Source organism: Amblyomma maculatum, chromosome 2, assembly GCF_055883805.1.
Source record: "Amblyomma maculatum isolate TAMU_Amacu chromosome 2, ASM5588380v1, whole genome shotgun sequence".
NCBI classification, from domain to species: Eukaryota; Metazoa; Arthropoda; class Arachnida; order Ixodida; family Ixodidae; genus Amblyomma; species Amblyomma maculatum.
In genome coordinates this window covers 58,247,318-58,260,654 of record NC_139345.1, presented here as the reverse complement: position 1 = coordinate 58,260,654, position 13,337 = coordinate 58,247,318, and positions in this window count along the sequence as shown.

Sequence of the window (13,337 nt, the reverse complement as noted above, 5' to 3'; positions counted from 1 at the left end):
GGACAACAAAAAGAAGAAAAACGCCACGACACAATAGCGATAAAACGATTCAGTAAATGACAAGAGGGAAAACCCGATGATGAACAAAACACTGCGATAAAAGAAGTCTATAAAGATAACAAAGCAAATATTCCAGGTATAATAAATAGGGGCAAGAGTTACACAGAAAACACAACGTGAAATACTAAGCCAGCTCAGGGTTAAAAAAAGGCGAAAACAATATTCTATTAACCGACAGACTGTAGCAAAAAGGAATTCTCACGGCTTTCTTGTTAGATGAGGCGTCGAAGTCGCAGAATTGATCGGTTGCGGCGGCCGAACAGAGAAGGAGAACGAGGAGTTGATCGCAGACTCGGTGAAAAACAAGGCACTTTCCCAGAGCGAGCAGCCGCGAGAGAGGCCCGGAGAACTGATTCTTCCCAGAGCGCAATGCCGCGGGCGTGCTGTGGTCTGCCTTTTTATACTCTCAGCTGTTTGCGCTGCGGCCCATCGCCAAGGACGCGCAATTGCCGATCGCTGCTCCAGAGATTCACGTCGAAGCATGCTGGGAGGAGCGGGGAGATCCTGTAAGTTCCGCTCTATATGTGAGGCAGGAGATCCTGTATCTTCCGCTCTATATTTGAGGCAGCTGGTGACAAAGTTAGGTCAGGTTATCGTAGAACGCGAAGCTATAAAAAGTTTAACCAAAATGATAGACTCCTTCAAGTATGGTAGGTGCCCAGGAACATCTTATACTAGAATGTGGCACTATCCATCTGAATGTCGATGCAAACATAGCCACTCCAGCCGAGAACTTGATTCTCTGTATCCGTCAAAACGCGTGCAAACGTAGACTCGCATAAGCTCCGTAATTTACCGCTCCTGGATTTGACCTTTCGCCCCGCATCTTCACCACTTTTTCATCGAGCCCGTGAAGGTATAAGGATCCACCTGGCACCTCATTTACCTAAATAGGACCAACCATCGCTTGTACAGGGCCTCATTGTTGACCCGCCACGAACAAACCGAACTAAGCCCAACGCTCCACCTCGCCCGCTGAGCCATCACTGCAGCTGCCGTCATCTCGAAGCCGTCGCCTCAGTCGTTGACATGGAGCACCAAGTCGACGGGACGTTTATCACTCAAGAATAATATAACGACGACCCCCGCTGGACCATAATCGTTAAGATCCAGTGTTCAACCTACCCGACAAAAGACGCTACCTCTCATTACGTTCATCTCAATGCCGCTAAGGCACCACCGCCATCGCCGAAGACCCCCCCCCCCCCCCCCCCGCTAACGTCGCCACGTCCTCCTACCTCGACTCCCAGCTGAAGACTACGAGATCGTGTTCCGCCCCGGCAGCGGCCTTGACCTCCGCTACACTACTGATGGGGCCCTCCTGGCCTCACTTTGTGTTACCGCCAAAGTTGACTATGCCACCGCCCGTACGGAGGACAGCGTACGTATAAACCCATACAACTCATTCACTGTAAAGCTCACCCTTGTACAAACGCGCCCTATTATACGTCCGAACCACTTATTTGCGTCTCGCAACCAATTCGTACCCCCTGCGAGCTTATGTTGCCGCTCCTGACAGCGCCCTTCGTAGCGTAATCTACAACGCCGTGGACAACGTCAAGAGGCGATCATCACAGACCTTCAATCCATGAACCCCAGTAACAACTACGTCACTGCCGATGCAAGACAGATGGGACGCACCCGGTACAATTTGATCACCTTCGTCGGCAAGAACTACTATACCTGGCACCGTGGTATTAAACTGCGGCCTTTTCATCTTCCACCATTCAGCTTCAAGGTCGAAGCATGTGCCACGGCACACATGTCACGGAGTCCTGTCCGTGTGGGCTCCGCTGCGCGTGGACGGGTCTCTCTCCAAACGACTCCAGCCTCAAGTCACTGTCAGCTACCTCGCCGCAATCAACGCCCTCCATCCAAGACTCCCGCCCATCTAGACTCCGTCAATGGTCCAACTCCCGGATACGCCAGGAACGCAACCCCCGTCACCGCTTTGTCTCTTTCCCAGCGCTGCTGAGGCAAGACACCCCATCGACTTCTTCCCAGGTGAGCCTGCGATCGCAGCCTCCCACCACCGACCCCGAAAAAGAAGAGCTCAAAGCTCACGTCGCTGCCCAGAATAGGGAGATTGTCCTGCTAAAGGAACAGCTCCAGGTGTTTCTGGGCGCTCCCACCTGCCCACCACTTCCCCCAATGCCCCTACCACCCGTCGTTCCAACCCCCCCCCCAGCCACGTTCCGCCCCCCTTTTCACCTCCTCGAACGCGTCCTCCCGCAGCCCTTCACAAAAGAGGCGCTTCACCAAAGAGCCCGCCCCCACCCCGAAGGTCTAGTTGGTCATCCGCCCCACAGCCTTCTTTCTTGATGCCCATGAACAACGCCCCATGGCAGCCATTGCGGCCCTACATACCAGTACGCAGGAATGGATGGCTCAAATTAATGAATGCGTTGCCAGAACTCAGGCTTACCAGAGTGCCCACGAAGCCGAACTTGTCCCGGCGATCCTCATGGTGTCATCTCTACACCACATCCTACTAACATCCCGATACGACTGCACCAACAGGGGCACCCAGGGCCCAAAACGGTCACATACCCCACGCGCCTTAGTTTATGGCAGCGGAACGTGAACGCGCTGTAGCTCCACCTCCATAACACCCGTCTCCGACCTCCCCGCTGTAATCGCCCTCCAGGAAACTTTCTCCCTAGTTAAGCTGCGCGACTACACTGTTTTACCCTCCTCCCGCCCCCCTCAAACGTTGCCACGCTAGTTCACCGCAACTACATGGCGATAAACAATTCTATCGACATTCCAGAGTGCACTGCACCTCTTCCTAGAAATCCTCTTCCAGTGGCGGCAGGATGTCAGTCCCTTTGTCCTTTTATCTCAGGCACTGAAGGAAGGGTCTCGTGCTCTGGACCTTCGTCCAGAACTAGCAGTTATTCGTCCTTAATTATTTATCGGACCCCACCCATACCAGCTCCAGAATCCAACGCAACACTAATCGGACCTTTCTATCTACAAAAATGTCTCCGACGCGATGTGGACGAGCACCTGGGTCTTTTTCGACAGCGAACGCTATATCCTGTCCATTTCTTTTTGTCCCCCCCCCCCCGTCCTGCCACCAGCGCCTGGCCCAGGTGGTCAACTGGGATCGGTTCCGTCACTCGCGGCAACATGCCCCCACCTCCATCTCAGGCCTTTCTCAGTGGACCGCCACCTCTACTGTTCCTACCCTTCCTCATTCCTCCACGGCTGACAGCCGCTTCCTGCAAATATGGGAGGTGCATTATTCCCTGCACCGCCGCTGGCTTTCACAGAAACACAAGCGCTCGCTACGCCTCTGCTTTGCCCATCTGGCTATTAAAGATTAAGGAGCACTGCTTATATCTCACCAAGCAGCAGTAGGGTCAGACCTGCGACCGCATGGCCGGTAACCTCGGGCTGAGGGATACGTGGACACTCCTACGTGTCCTCCTTGACCCGTCGCATGCCAAGGCCACGCAACGCAGGAATTTGACACGTCTCCTACACTCCTTTCCGCTCTCTGATTCAGATTTTCTTGCACTCCGAGCTCGCTATCTCTGCACTTCCCCTCCTTTTCCCTCCCTTCCTACACCGGCACGCCTAATTCTGCACTCGACGCAAATTTCACACGGGGGAGGTTTGTGTGGCGCTGAATAAGCTCCACACCACTTCCGCACCGAGAACAAACCGACTCTTTAAGAAGGCCGTCCGTATCTTGGACACCTCAGGCCAGTACTGACCTATTCAACAAACATTGTCATGGAGGCGTCTCTGCTTCTGTCTCTGACTCCTGAGTATCTGCCTCTTGAGTTAACCCACGCTAAGGTAACCTTCATTCCCATGCCTGGCAAACCCAGACATCTAATGTCCGCCGTACTTCCGTCATTTCTTGTCTTGGTAAGCTCTTTCAGCACGTCGTTCTCGAACGCCTGCAGACAACCTCGAGGACAACCACCTTTTCCCCGATTCGATTTTCGGCTTTCGCAAAACCTTCTCTACCCAGGATGTCATGCTCAAACTATCCGAAGAGGTCGTTCACCCTCTTCATGCCAAGCGCACTCGCGCGATCTTGGCACAGGACTCCACACTGCCGTCCTAGAAATCCTTTCCACCCTTAACGTAGTTCTCCATGTCCACGGTTACGCCACGGCTTTTCTTTCCTGCCGCACGGCTGAGATCGCACCTAGAAAATGTCTCATAGCATTTCACAATACCTTTTCTCTTTATTGGCGCCATGACGGTTTCATTTTGTGGCTGAGGTGAAAACCTTCCAGAGCTCTGTTCTCACTCCACTTCTCTACAACCTCATTCCCTGTGACACGTGCTCTAGCTACCATTCCTAACCACCTATGCTTTCTACGTCGATGATATCATCCTCCGGGAGACCACCAGCAATCTTGAAGAGATAGAGGCTGTCCTCCAGGCGGGCGCGGACGCGGTCGCAGATCGTGCTCGCGCGGTCACACTGCTTGCTCCCCGACCTCGTCGGAGCCCCTGCTCCTCCTGGCTCAAGGCATGGTTCCCATCTCATCCCCCACCATTATTATCAGAGTCGACGCTCATCCCGTCCCTTCAGTCTCCTTCAACCTTAATCTCGGTCTCCTCCAGGCCAATACCAAGCACACTGCCGTCCTTTCCCGCCTTACTACCACCGTCCACCAGACCATCCGGCTTATCCGGCGTTCGCTACCCGGTACCACGGCATGCGCCAGCAGGATGCGCCAGCAGGACCTCCGTCATCTTGTGCATGTCTTTGTCCTTAGCCGCCTTGTCTACTCCCTCCCTAGCCTCTCTCTCTCGTGCCTAAGAAGATATGGTCAACAGACTCATCCCTCAAGACTACAAGTCGGCTCTCGGGCTCCCCAATTCTTATCTGCTGGTGATGGGTGTCCACAATCCTCTTTTACAACTTGTGGAGACCCATCGCACGGCACAACTTGACCGCCTATCTCGTACCCCTCCTGGCAGAGCCCTTCTCCACTTCGCTCGATCTCCGTGTTAGGGTGGCTAGCCACCCTACCCGTGTCCCCTGTCTGTAAGACAGAGGGGTGTTGGGCACAACTCTATTTAGAGGCAGCAATCTTGGCTATGACGTCACACTGAAAGCCACCCTCTTGAACTTGGGATTTCGAAACTATGCCGCCATCTCGGCCTGTGACGTCATAGACACGTGGTCCCACTTCCAATCACCATAGTGGACTATGACGTCATCATCAGCACACCAATTACCACATGCACAGAGAAGATCCTTTCTATGGGAGTGCACAATAGCTGGGACGAAATAGTGGAGGCTGTCAGAGTTTCGCAGCTGGAAAGAAAGTCGAACGACCACGGGCAGAACTATACTCGAAATGGTAGGCCTTCAGACAGATAAGGGACTACGAGAATAATCAACTATCCCACAGGACTGCGAGAAAATATAATCATTCCCCCTCCCCCTTCCCTCATAACATGCATCTCATATTCAACACAGGGAGGAGGAAGAAGAGAGCAGAAGCACTAATCAGATGCTCCGATTCGATGGACAGCAAGTCGGTTGCGTACGTGGATGCGGCAAGTGGCAAAACGGGAGCGGCGGTCGCCTCGGGGGTTGACGGCCGAGGTGCCTCGGTATCAGCCGCCACCATTAGAAGCCGCAACGCCGAAACGGCTGAAGAAGTTGCAATAGCGCTCGCTTGCGTCGGAACGCAAGCCAATTTCATAATCAGCGATAGCAAGACGGCTATTTGGAATTTTGGAAAGGGTAAGGTCTCGCCGGAAGCGGCAATGATTCTGGCCAGTAGACGACTTAACAGGAAAATTCGCCTAATTTGGACCCCTGCACACACGTCCGTTCTTGGCAACGAAGCGGCCCACGAGTTAGCCCAAGCTCTCTACTTCCGGGTAACTATGGAGCCGCCCGACTACTGGAACATGAACGAGCGTCTGCAAAATTATACGGAGATTCTTCAAGATTACAGGTTAAGCAGGAGACTGGGGCCACCACCGGATAAAAGTCTAAACAATAGGGAGGCAGTCGCATGGCGGCGCCTGCAAGCTGGGAACTTTGTAAACCCGGTCTGAGCATATTATGTCCAGATGGACGATAGAAAAAACGATCAATGCAAGCCCTGTGAGGAGAGAGGGACCCTCGACTATATAATCCGGAAATGAGCTAGCTCTCCAGAGGCTAAAACAAATATAAATGGTAGAAAAGCCTGGGAAGCCCTGCTGCGGATTGAGGTCCCTGCTCCACTGCAGCAAGCCATCCGCCTGGCGGAAGAAGCCGCGAAGAGCCAAGACCTCGATTTTTGCCTGCTTCTGATCGCGGAGGTATCGGCTCTCGTCCCATAGGCCTGCGTGCCGAGGGCGGGGATTGCGGGCCTCATTATCTGGTGGAAAATTAAAGTTGTTATCAGTATCACATCACATCGAATTGGGCCGCCATCTTGAATTCCTCGGAGATTTTTACGCCGATAGACTCGCTGTGCGCACGGACACCAACTCGGGAAACGTGAGAAGAGCTAACGCTTTTAAATGTTTGAGGAGAGGGGTGTTACGATTCGCCACCGTCATGTGCTATCGCCGACGCGGCTGCAGCGAAATGCAGCGAACGTAAGAGCATCAGTCAACGCAACGGACATTTCGGCCATTTCAGTCATTTCAGTCATTTCAGCGCCGTACATTCGAACGGCCGTAGTTTCCTCGCCGGCTTGTTTTGGCGTTTTCAAGCTACATGTGTCGTCATGTGTGTGCCTGCGTGTGTGTGCGAACGTTGGCCAAGCCCAGCGCTCGAAGGAAAGAGCTTCACCCCAGGCCAGTAACAGGTCCCTCCACGCCGCCGTGATTGAGTCAGCAAAGCTTGCTATAACATGAATCCTTCTCCCTTTCCCTCTAAACTAGTGAGTGTATATAAATCAGCGGCTGCTTTCCACTGCAAGAGGGGGCAGGTAGGTCACCGCTGCTTGCGGCGGGGGCTTGCCTGCCACCAAATTTTTATCTGTTTTAGGCCGTCATTTCATCCGCCCCTGGTGGTGGACGATGGCTGTTGTTGCGGCACGCGTTTTTCTTTCCCTCTTCCTTTTCTTTCTTCTCTATTTTCTCTTCTGTCTGCACGTCCCTGGGTTACAATGCCCGAGCTCCCAGTCGGCAATCGTGCGAGATCAGCGATGAGGCATGGGCCCATATCCACGTGGACCCCATCCCGAAAAACATGCACCCCGAGTACAATTACCAAGAACGGCGGCAGGCTCGGGCCAAAGTCCTCGTCGAGCAACACGCCCAGGACCCGCACGCCCGGTTCGTGGACGCTGCGGAATACAAGCGAGAAGGATTCGTGGCAGTGGCCGTTTCGGCGGCTACCGGCATCAAGACAACGGCAGCGAGCGTGCGGTGCACGGACGCCAGTACCCCAAGAGTGGAAGAGGGCTAAGATCACCCTAATCCACAAGCAGGGAAAACCACCGGGCTTGGAGAATCTCCGCCCAATATCACTAACATCCTGCGTAGGCAAACTACTTGAGAAAGTTATTCAGAGGAGGCTAACCAAATACACCGAAGAGAATGATGCGTGGCCGGCTGAATTGGTCGGATTCAGGCCCGGCCTTTGTACGCAAGATACCATGCTTAGACTACATAACGATGTTGTCAGAGACTTCAGGAAAAAAAATACGAAAGCTATTCTAGGCTTAGACCTTAAGAAAGCTTTTGACAACGTCAGTCACGACGCCATTCTCGACGGGCTCGCTGAGCTTAGAGTAGGCGAAAGAACCTACAACTATATTAGATCATTCCTGCGAGACAGAACGGCGATCATCAGCTTTCAGGGCTTATGTTCGGAGGAGTTCCCGCTGGGTAACAGAGGCACTCCGCAGGGGGCTGTGCTCTCACCTTTCCTTTTTAACATCGTAATGAGGAAGCTCCCCAGTAAGCTTGGCCATCTCGATGACTTAAAACTAAGCATCTACGCGGACGATGTGACCGTCTGGATGTGCGAAGGGAACAAACGACTCGTACATCACATCCAGGCTCCAAGAGGCAGCAAATATAATCAGCTATCACGCAGAGGGCGTAGGTCTATGCTGTTCGCCAGAAAAATCGGAGCTCCTGGTAATGACCAGCAGTAGTGGGAAGATAACTCCAGATATCAAAATTAAAGTCAACGGAAACGAAGTCCGGAAAGTAGATGAAATTAGAATATTAGGTATGATTATCAACCGCAGGGGTAGTAACAAAAGCCTGATTAAGAAATCAAAAGATCAGGCGGAGCTCGTAGTCAGAGTATTTAAGAAGACGTCCAACAGAAGGAGTGGTCTCACGGAGGCTAGTAGACTCAGACTCGTACAAGCTTTTGTCACGAGCAGAATGTGCTACGCGACTCCATTCCTAAATATCAACAAGACCGAAGAACACAAATTAAACACCATAATTAGGAGATGCACGAAGTGCGCTCTAGGACTCCCCATAACTACTTCTAACGACATTCTAGAGAAAATGGGGTTGCATAATGAGTGGAAAGAGCTGGCTGCGGCGGTCAGGCTGTCCCAGAGAGAGCGACTCGCAGGAACGGCGGCGGGTAGGCAAATCCTCGATTGGGTAAACCTACTAGCGCCCGGGGAAGGCGAAAGTGTCAGAGAAAGCATAGATCGAGAAATCAGAAAGCATCTATACGTCTCGCCCATACCGAAGAACATGCACCCTTTACACGACGAGGGGAGGAGAAAAAGCAGAGCTAAGCACCTCGCTAACAAATTGGACAAACTCCCGCCGGGATCGGTCGCCTATACCGATGCAGCGATCGGGAAAGAAGGCGACGTAACCTCGGTCGCCCTATTGGACACTGGGATCGCCATAGAAATAGAAAGAAATCGAGATCTACCGCCGGTAGAGGCGGAGAAGATTGCAATAGCCATTGCCATTGCACGACCAGGCGTGAAACACGTCATCAGCGATAGCAAAGCGGCGGTTAGAAATTTTAGCAAGGGTAGAGTCAGCAATCGTGCTGCAAAACTTCTGAACGAGTCGTCTCTCGCCGAAAGCGTGACCATAATCTGGACCCCAGCACACGCCGGTCTCGCCGGCAACGAGGCTGCCCACATGCTCGCCCGCTCCTCGCTACCTCGGGGTGCTGCGGACGCCTCCACAACATCTAAAACCAAAGAATGTATAGGTACCTTTAGGGATGTAACCGACAACTTGAAGAAAGACCGGAGGATATATCCGCCACCGGTTAGATCCCTGAGTAAAAAGGAATCGTACGACTGGAGAAGACTCCAAGCTCGAAATTTCTTTTCGCCCCTGTGGAGGAGTTGGACGGGTGCCAGAGGGCGGAAGAGGGACGGTGCAGAAACCGAAATTTGTAAATTTTGCGGCCACGTGGCAACATTAGATCATATAATATGGAGATGCGTTCGTGCCCCAGGGCGCAACGCGATTAAAACTAGCGATGAATGGGAGACCACGCTAAGAAGCTCCGACGAAAAAACACAGCGATTCGCCGTCCGCCTGGCGGCCGAGGCTGAAGACCTCTTCTCCTAGACGAGGCCGGGTGTCCTCTGGCCGCGGTGTGACAGACTGCCTCCCCGGACGCCTGCGTGCGGACTCGTAGGTGGCTGCTGCACCATATTCGGCGGAAATAAATGTTCTTCCTCCTCCTCCTCTGGCGATCTCAGAGGCCGAGTGTCGCACCGCGCTCAGCGACTCGAGGCCGCTGTGCGCAACTTTGCCAAGGGGTGAGTGTGCGCGCCGGCAACACTATCCGCATCAAGTGGTTCCCGGCGCACGCGGGAGATTGTGCATCCTCACCGAATCACAACGAGACGGCCCATTCAGCGGTGCGAGCGCTTACCTTCCGCGCCCCCGACAGGAACCGTTCCGAATGGTGGTTCGAAACAAAAGACCGAATGACCAGTTGCGAGGAAGTGACTAAATTTTACCGCCTAGCTCGACGGACAATGCCGCCGCCTCACCCGGCACTTATCGGGAGGAGGCTGTCATCCTAAGGCAAATGCAAACCGGGTCACTCCTAGCCCCGGCAGTGCTACACGTCCTTCACCCAGACATCTACACGAGTGATATGTGCATTGTATGTCAAGTGGGTCCGGCGCACCAATGGCACATCATGTGGGACTGTACCAGGTTCCCGACCGAAGCTGCATCCAGGACATACCCGCCGGAAGGATATGACACAACAGCGTTATGGCACCGTCTGCGGCTCCTTCGTGTAAATGCACTTTTGCTACTCGCCTATCATTATTGCCTTAATAGTGTGTGCCTGTATTATCTCAACGATCTGATGTGCCGCCCTGGCCTTAGGGTAGCTTGTATGAGTGGGATCTAAGGGTCCCGAAGGGCTCGAGTCCCATCACTTCACCCTCCGATCTCAAGGGTATCACCCGAGTTAGCTACTCCAACTCGGCCATGTCATGTGGTCGTCACGTCAAACAATTCGGCGACAAATCAGTGCACGATCATGTTATAATGCTTTAGAAGAATCTTCTATAAAGCACTACAGAACCTGCCTAGTCAACCTGCCAAGGCACGCCCGTGATTGTTTGCTTGCAATATTAATAATAATAATATTAATAATAATTGGTTCTCAGGAAGGTAAAGGCGCAGTATGTAACACTTGTTGCTGTGGACACCTGAACCGTTCGTAAGGGAAAGGAGAAAGTTGCGAATGAAAATGGAGATAGAGAAGCAGGAGCCATAGTGGAGGGCTGCGGAACGACTTCCACCAGCTCGGAATCTTTAACATGCACTGACATCGCACAGCACATGGACGCCCCTTCGTTTCGCCACCATCTAAACGCAGCCGCCGGCGGTCGCGATCGAACCCGGGAACTCCGGCACAGTAGTCGGGCATGTTAACCACTACACCATCACGGCAGAACTCGCTCGCAAAGCCGACGCCGGATTTTGTGGAAATTATGCAGTGGTAAGACGCCCGACTACTGTGCCGGGGTACCCGAGTTGAGTACCCGACCGCGGCGGCTGCGTTTCAATGGAGGCGACATGAAAGGCGTCCGTACGTGTGCTGTGCGATGTCAGCGCACGTTAAAGATAGTAATACTATAAATATAATAATTGATTCGCAGGAAGGGAAAGGCGCAGTATCATGTCACACTTGCTCTGTGGACACCTTAACCGCGCTGTAAGGGAAGGTAGGAAGTGGGAGTGAAAGTGGAGCCGTAGTGGAGGGCTACGGAGTAATTTCGACCACCTGGTGATCTTTAACGTGCGCTGACATCGCGCAGCACACGGATGCCACTTCTTTTCGCCTCCATCGAAACGCAGCCGCCGTGGTCGGATTTGAACCCGGTAACTCCTGCACAGTAGTCGGGCGTTTTACCACTGCACCACCCCGGCGGAGCAGGTGGTCGAAATTACTCCGTAGTCCTCCACAACGGCTCCTCTTTCTATCTTTCCACTTTAACTCCCTCCTTCCTCCCTTCCCTTACAGCGCGGCAGGTGTCCACAGAAATAACTGTGACAGATACTGCCCCTTTTCCTTCCTGTGAACCAATTATTATGTTGAATACTACGCCTCGCCGCGTCCCGTCCCGCTACTTGGAAGCGCCCTTACTCCGTGTACGCGCCCAATGAGAAGGCTGGCCCAAATTACCGGGACCACTCCACCGGCGCGTTGTACTTATACGTCTAACCGGAAGGGAAAGGCGCACGGTATCTGTCAAGCATTTCTGTGGACACCTGACCCACGCCGTAAAGGGAGGGAGGAAGGTGGGAGTGAAAGTGGAAGGAGAGGTTTGAGGTTTGTGGGGTTTCACGTCCCACACTGACTCGGGCTATGAGAAACGCCGTATTAGAGATCTCCGAAAATTTTGACCACCTGGGCTTCTTTAGCGTGCACTGACATCGCATGGCTGAAAAAAGCGCGAACTAGAAACAGGGACAGAGAAAGAACAACAACTGGCGCTAACTCGCAACTAAGGTTTATTCGATGCAGATGATGAAAACGTTTATTGAAAGCCACATTGGCTTAGATTAAGGGAAGGCTGATCGGTCCCTAGTCCGGGACACCGTTGGTAAAAGCCGCTGTCCGTGTTCTTTCGACGAGGGCTCGTTGTTCTTCGAGGTCCGGGCTGGACAGGGCCGCCTCCCAGCCTTCCTACGTTGGCTAATTTATTATGTCAATACTGGTATTTTGTTGACAAGCCCATACCATATGGTATAAGTTTGCCTTCTGGCCTCAGAATTTGCACTGCGCCAAAAAGGACTCGGGCTCAATGCCGTGAAGTCTTGCTGGATTATTAAATGACATAGTTTGTAACCTTCGAAGATGACACTCTTCTGATTTACCAAGACCCTTAGCGGGCTTAGGGAATGTTTGCTTTTTCAAGGTGCAAATGCTGTAATATCTCTGAATATGTTGTTAACGGAGAGGGGGGGGGGGGCTAAATTAGCAAGGGAGGACGTAGAAAGATTCCAGGGAAGAAAAGCTTGGGCCGAAGCATGTGCGTGCTCGTTTCCTTCAACTCCCTGGTGACCTGGTGCCCATATTAGCTCCTTCTGTGCAGCTGAAGTCCTACATTGACTCAAAATTTTGCAGGCTAGTGGCGATTCCTCCACGCGTATAGTTCCTATAAGCTGCCTGGGAATCTGTAACTATGTATTTCGATGCGGAGTGCATTGCGGCTAGAGCTGTCGCCACTTCCTCCATAGCCTGCGTATCCCGATTACGAACTGAAAGCCCCTCCACGACCTGCATTTGGTGCACCACTGATATTGTTGACATCCCCGCTACAGGACCCGCAGCATCCACGAAGAAGGCTCCTTCTCTTGAATAAGATTTGTTCATCTTCTTGCTTCCACTCGTCTAGCATGATGATGATCCGGGTGCATGTTTTTGGGGAGTGGAAGCATAAGGAATTTGCTCTTCCACTCTTGAGGTATATCATTGTCTCCCAGCCACTTGTGGAAAGCAAATGTTCAAATTTTCTAAGACCCTGCGACCAGTCTTGGTTGTGGCCAGTCGCATTACCTGGCTTGTAAGATGGGCGCTAATCAGTTCATCAGCCGTATTGTGTACCCTCAGTTGTAGCAGATGCTGTCCATTGCTAGTCATTCCTCTAAGAATACATACATCTGCTAATAAAGTTGGATGCTATTTTGTGATAAGGATTCAAATCGACGACATACGTGCCTCCAATCGTACTCCTTTAGCACTTCACCATACCATGGGACCTAGCACAGCGTGCACCGCCAGAGAAGTACAAAGAGTACATATTGCTTCCAAGTTCTCACTACCGGTCACGTGGTAGCGCACGTCACGGAAAGAAACTTGGGGAGTGGGTGCC